Source organism: Balearica regulorum, chromosome Z, assembly GCF_011004875.1.
Source record: "Balearica regulorum gibbericeps isolate bBalReg1 chromosome Z, bBalReg1.pri, whole genome shotgun sequence".
In the NCBI taxonomy this organism is placed as follows: domain Eukaryota; kingdom Metazoa; phylum Chordata; class Aves; order Gruiformes; family Gruidae; genus Balearica; species Balearica regulorum.
Window position 1 is genome coordinate 72,422,864 of NC_046220.1, and position 6,000 is coordinate 72,428,863.

The 6,000-nt window shown below is 43.6% G+C and overlaps 1 protein-coding gene across 1 annotated transcript in view; it reads right to left on the reverse strand.

Moving 5' to 3' along the window:
- The window catches only part of OSMR (oncostatin M receptor), a 37,602-nt gene extending 33,900 nt beyond the window's left edge, over window positions 1-3,702 (reverse strand). Inside the window, exons 1-2 of the mRNA XM_075739903.1 lie at window positions 3,541-3,702; window positions 820-933 (exon numbers count right to left, since the gene is read on the reverse strand). The gene's annotated coding sequence lies outside the window, so the exon portion shown is untranslated. The remainder of the gene's footprint in view (window positions 1-819; window positions 934-3,540) is intronic.
- Window positions 3,703-6,000: the final 2,298 nt, after the last annotated feature.

Sequence of the window (6,000 nt, forward strand, 5' to 3'; positions counted from 1 at the left end):
GTCATGTTTTGTCACCATGCTCTACCTGAATTCTCAGTAACTTCCATTAGTTAGGTGAGGACTGTATAGAGCTGCCCTTACCTTTCCCTTCTTAAGGCTAAGCAAACTCGACTCCTTCAGTGACTCCTATGTGTGCTCCAGCTCCTCCTGGTGTCTCTCTGCTGCACTCAGTCCACTCTGTCAGTCTTTGTACTGAGACCCCAAAACTGGGGAGAGTAATTTAGATATGGCCTCATAAGTGCCAAATAGAAAGAAATAATCACACTCCCCTCTAAGCTAATTCTTTGCCATCATTAAAAACAGTAGTTACAGTTCTAATTTCTGTGATGAATCTAGTTATTGGGACACACTGTGAAATGATCTATAAAATGGGGGATAATACTAAGCCGTAAATTGAGGATGATTGTGCACAAAATGATATGTCAGAGCTATAGAAGTTAGCTGAGCAAAAATTCTTTCATTTTACCCTATATTCTTCCCCATTCTAAAAATTCAGCATGTGTGTGGGAAATAAAGCAGACTTGCTTAATCTTGTCAGTCTGTAGCTTGATTCACTAACAGATTTTTTCAACTCATAAATATGTAGTCTACTTGTAATACTTCGCATTGGAAAAATGTAACCTAGGGTGTGGCAAAATAGATAGAAATGGATTCAGGACTCCCCAGTCTAACTTGAAATTAATCAGTACTGATAGATACATCAATAGAACAGAACCATTTTGGAGACCTGGCAGCAATTGCAGCAACAGGAATTGTTCAGAGACCTGGCAATTAAATAGCAATCACTCAAAAAGTGGAGACAGCATAGGAGCAAATTACCTTGGGAAGAGATGAATCTCCTTCAGAAGCTAGTTTGCAAATAGTCTAAATAAATTTCTCATTCAGAACAATAGGCTGGCTTAGCTGATCCCCGAGGTCCTGTCCAGGCCAATGCTTTTGTGATGCCATGGATGAGAGGAAAAAGAAATTCCCATTATTCATCTGGTAAACATGTCTAAGATGATAAACATTTCATCAAATATCTCTTCAAAGGCATTAAAGCATCAAAATTCAACGGAAACCTTTTTCAAGATCAGGGTCATAGTATGCAGGAGTATTGGCTGGGAGTTGGAGCTATACAGTGCACATACTGCTGCAATAACTGGACTACTCATATGTGTGAGAAAAGGAAGCCCCTGCTATGAACACATCTAGGATTAGTTGACCGCAGAGTCAATCTGTTTTATATGAATCTTCCTAAAGCCGCATATTTCAAATCATACTTCATACAAATTTCCTTTCTCAGTGCCCTTTGCTTTGCTTATTTAAAACAGCTGCTAGTCACAATCCACATCCTCAGATGAAACAGAGCATGTACAGAGGCTGGGAAAAGAAATGTTTTCAGCTGCTGGGATCCAAAAATCTTTATCTATTTAAAGGAGAGTATTACGCAGGACAGCAAATCATAAACACTATTGATCAAACAAATTTTCCGAAACCAGACGTGGAAGAGGACTGTCAGCAAGGTAAATGCATTAATAATACTACATTGTATATGTATAATATTCTTCATCTTATGTTCTCATTCCCTGTACTTGATAGACAGATAGACTGAGGATGGGAATCACAATTCAAATTCATACCACACGGTACAAGGTCACTAACATAATTCATGTGTTTAATGCCAAAACCTAATAAACTCCTTCCATAGCCACCAAAGAGAAATAGGCACCCCTAGAAAGTAAGCCAGACGATAAGTAGACTAACTTGTACTCTGGAGGCGTTTTTTTTTTTTCCTCTTAAACAAACACATAACTAGGTAAGTGCCAAAATGAGCTAGAATACCCTAAGTCAATGATTTGTACAAAGACTCTGCACTGAAGTGTGCCTCCACTTGCTTGATTTCTGCAATTTCCAATATGATATCTCTTGCAAAATGAACAGTGCAGAGCTGACATCCAGCTGAGGCAGCTTTACTTGTAACAGGGAGTAGTGTCAAGCCATCGGGAACTTACTGAGTGTTGGCAAAGTAGCATCTGCCAAAGCATCCTACAACTAAATAGATTCCTCTTCAAAATAAACATCACATTGTTTATAGAAAACTTAATTTGCAGCAATTCTGAATTCTGAAAAAAAAAATGAATAGCTGAGATCAAATTCTAAAGCAGATGAACCCTTCCTTTAGTCCTTGTACTCAGGCTTTCTTCTCCCAAGAAATTTTAAAGATGGTTTCAATTACATTTAGCACAAAAAATACGACTGTATAAGACACTGAAAGCTCCTAATAAGCCTTTGTGATGATCTAATGGGTGTGCAAAAAGTTTAAAAACCTGCACACAGAAGAAAGGAATTTCTCTAATTAAGGTCTGATAGGCATGTAATCATTTGATCACCTAGGGATAGCTTTATCTCCTGTTTTTTTGGTAAACAGAAAGCTCTTTGATGCGTGCTGTTGATTTTCTGAAGAGCTTTGCCAAAACAGGAAAACATTATGTATTTCATGGTCCCATGAAGGCTGGAATCCAATCAAAAAAAAGCAATTAAATGGGGTCTAAAAATGTAAAGTACTCAACAAACTGTGTAAGACTACTGCTGCTCCATCAGAAAGCAAATGCTAACAATTGTAGGGAAAGAATCAGATAACCTGGTGGCGTGACTCATACCAACAGGAAGAATAATTGTTATCATGTTTTCAGGCATGATTACCTCTAGTGCTGTCGGGATCTGGTTTACTCTGTTGGGATAGGGACTGGTCAAAGCATGCAATATTTAGATAAAAAGAGAGATAAAAAGGTTATGCCAAAAAACCAGTCAAACTCCAAAGAATGCAGGAACCACAGTGGAATTTATGATGTTTTGACATTTACTCCCATCGTTTTGCAATTAAACAACAGACTTTATCAGCTTAAAAGAAAGCAGGAGCAACACATTTTCTCTGTACGAGGCTGGATTTAAAGGTCTGGGCTTGGACTTCTGAGTAAGTCAATACCTAGGAACAGGAGACGTTAAAACCAAACCTAATCACCCAGCAGGAGCAGCGTCCTCATCCAGCAGTGTACCCCACCTCAGTAATTTTTGCTCAGGTCAAACCAGCAGCTTTTATGCTGTAGTTAAGCAGTGACATCTTGAAAGCAGATGGGGGGCGGGGGGGGGAATGTTATAAAACGCGTTAAATTCAGCGATAAGCGACGGTGCTGCCGGGGCAATGTGTTTCCGGACGATGAAGGAGCAGTACTGGGACGGCGGTACTTAGGCGCCGGCTCCCCTCCCTCCCGCACCCGCCGTGCCAAGGGATGCCTGGAAAAACAGGGGTTTAAAGGGCAGGCAAAGGGTGAAGAGGGCTTATGAAGAGGGCATCAGAAGGACTAAAACTCAGAGTAAAAACTCCACAGAACATTTCAAAAAAGGCGCCGGCGTGCAGGAGGTGGATTTTCCTCAGCGGAGCAGGCTGCGCTCCCCTCAGCGAGGGTGGCCGGAGTCCACCCGCGGGAGGAGAGGGGAAGGGTGGATTATTGAGGGAACGAGGGGCTGCCGCGACAGGGAGAGACCGGCATAACTCACCTGCAGCTGCCGAGCAGCTCCCTCAGGAACCGGGGGAGAGACAGGTCCCCGCCGGGCGACCAGCGGGACGCGCAGACTCTCCCGCCCCGCCCCCCCGCAACTTCCCTGGTCACTGCCGGGAACAGCCACGGCGCGGCTGTGCTCCGCCGTCCTTCCCCGGGCAGGGCGACATCTGCTCCCACCTCGCGGAGGCCGGGTGAGCAGCATCTCGGGAATTTCCCCCCCCCGCCGCTCCGGGAAGCATGGCCCGTTCCCTTGGCTGCTCTCCCAAAGGCAGGACGCGGGCCGCCCACCTCTGTCCAGCAGCGCTTGACGCCATCTGCCCCCTCCTCGAGGGAGCCGGCGCCCGCGGAGGAGGGGTCAGGCTGCGCGGGCCGCGCCGCTCTGGTGTCCTCAGGGCGAGGAGGGTCTGCAGGACCTTGGTCAGCCGGGGACGGGGGCCGACCCCGGGGTGGCCAAGCAGGGAGAGGGGGACAGGCAGGGTTAGCCCGAGAGGACTGTGAGGAGCAGAGAATGGACACTCGGCTCAAGACGGACACTTTCCCGATCCTCCCATTACCGAGCTGGTCAGAAACTCTACACAGGAGTGATGTCTCCAAGACCCTGTACCTCTGGTGCCGTGGCCCCAGGATTCCTGTGTCTCCTTGGTCTGGCTCTGGGGGATGGGGTCAGCTGCTCTGGTCACCAAGGCAGATGGGGTCAGAAGGTGGCATGGTGCTTGCAGCAGGGCTCGGGACTGTGGCCATAGCCGGTCTGGTGATGTGCCACTATTTCACATGCAGCTGTCTGACAAAATCCCATGTTAAGGAGGGTTATGGCTCACAACGTCAAACTCTCCACTCCCAGAATCACAAGACCATAAGGCAAGAAGGGAGATCAGGAGTTCAGTTTGTCTGTTGCCCTGCCCTGTGAGTCGTCATCTGACAGGCCTTGGTAAGGCATTCAGAGCGGTACAGTGTGCCTGGGTCACTGTGCCAGACCTGCCTGGGTCACTGCTTCCATCAGAACATGAAGCTGTGAGAAAGTTTTGTTTAAACCTGGTACTTACCCTTTTCAGGGTGTTCATGGTGAAGGTTTCTCCAGTTAGTAGCACTTTTGCATAAAAGACGTCTTCTGTCTTATTTTCTTTTTCCTAAGCTATATTTGCAGGTTAAACATAACATATGTATTAAGACACTGTTTTCTTTGCTCTCCTTTGGATTGTCTCAAATTGTTGAAGCTTGATTGCTTTTCCTCGGAAGGATGTGATCTGGGAAGTGTTCTGCCTTACAGACTATATATTACTTTTCATACCTCCTGATATATAGTTTGCCATTTTTTCTAACAACATAGTGTTGCATGTGATCCACTTCAGCACCTTGATTCTTTTCTTCCAGATTGCTGTCTAGTTGTTGTGGTTGTTCCCTGCCTCTTTGTATTGGTTTCTTGTGCTTCCCTCTATTAACACCCTGCTTCTTTAGTCAGGTTTTCCATTTTCTCTTGATGCTTTTTCTTTCTAGTCAAGCAAATGATTTCTAGTCATAGGATAGTTTTATACTTCAGAATCTTATTTTTGAGAATTACATCTATTTCTTCCACAGAGTTCCTGTGCATGTTGTGTGAGTCATGTAAACTGAACTTTTCATAAAGGGTCACTAGTTACTCATTTTTCATTGCCTGCATGCCAGTCTGGAGACACGAGAACCAGACATTAACTGCTGCATCAGAACTCAGAGGACTATGTGCAGGAAAGGTCATCTAACTGCTCAGTTTTACTGAAAATGCAAATCAAAGATGTCTAAAGTTGGATGACAAAATTTTGGTGCTGCTTTTTTTTTTGTATTTTTTTCCTTATGCATATTAACAGCTCTCTGTAATATGCTAGTAAGTTCTTTCCTCTAATTTTTTTTAGACAGTATAATCAGAAAAGCTTACTGGAAATTTGTCAATTCTATATTTGAAAGTAGGATTTGAATAGTATGCAATAAATAGTACATGGGGGTTTTGTACATTAAGGGATCGTATGGGAAACATGGCATATCATCATGTAATGAAAACTAAAGGGGATAAATTAGGATGGCTTGTTCTAGTACTTTTTAAATTTGTGTCATTGCACTCCTTTTTGTTTTTTAATGTAGGTGTGGAAAATTTTTGCACATACTATTTTAAAGATAATATATTAAGTCATTTTTCTGCTTTGAGCCCCCTCATCTGTGTTTAAAAATGTTTCTTCTCTTAGGCCTCTACTGAAGATACCTGTTAAATATATCAACAGATTTTAACATTTTCTGAATCATTTCAGCTCTGCTGTGGATTATAGATACTCAGCCATCGCTTGCCTCTGCATTTGGGTAGCAGCAATAATCTCTGCTGCTGCTTTTGCACACTGATCCACATAATCCAGAAGTTCCAGAACAAAATAGCTTATCCTTTGAATGCTCCAGACTTAGGAACTCACGGCTATCTAAAAATAATATTCTA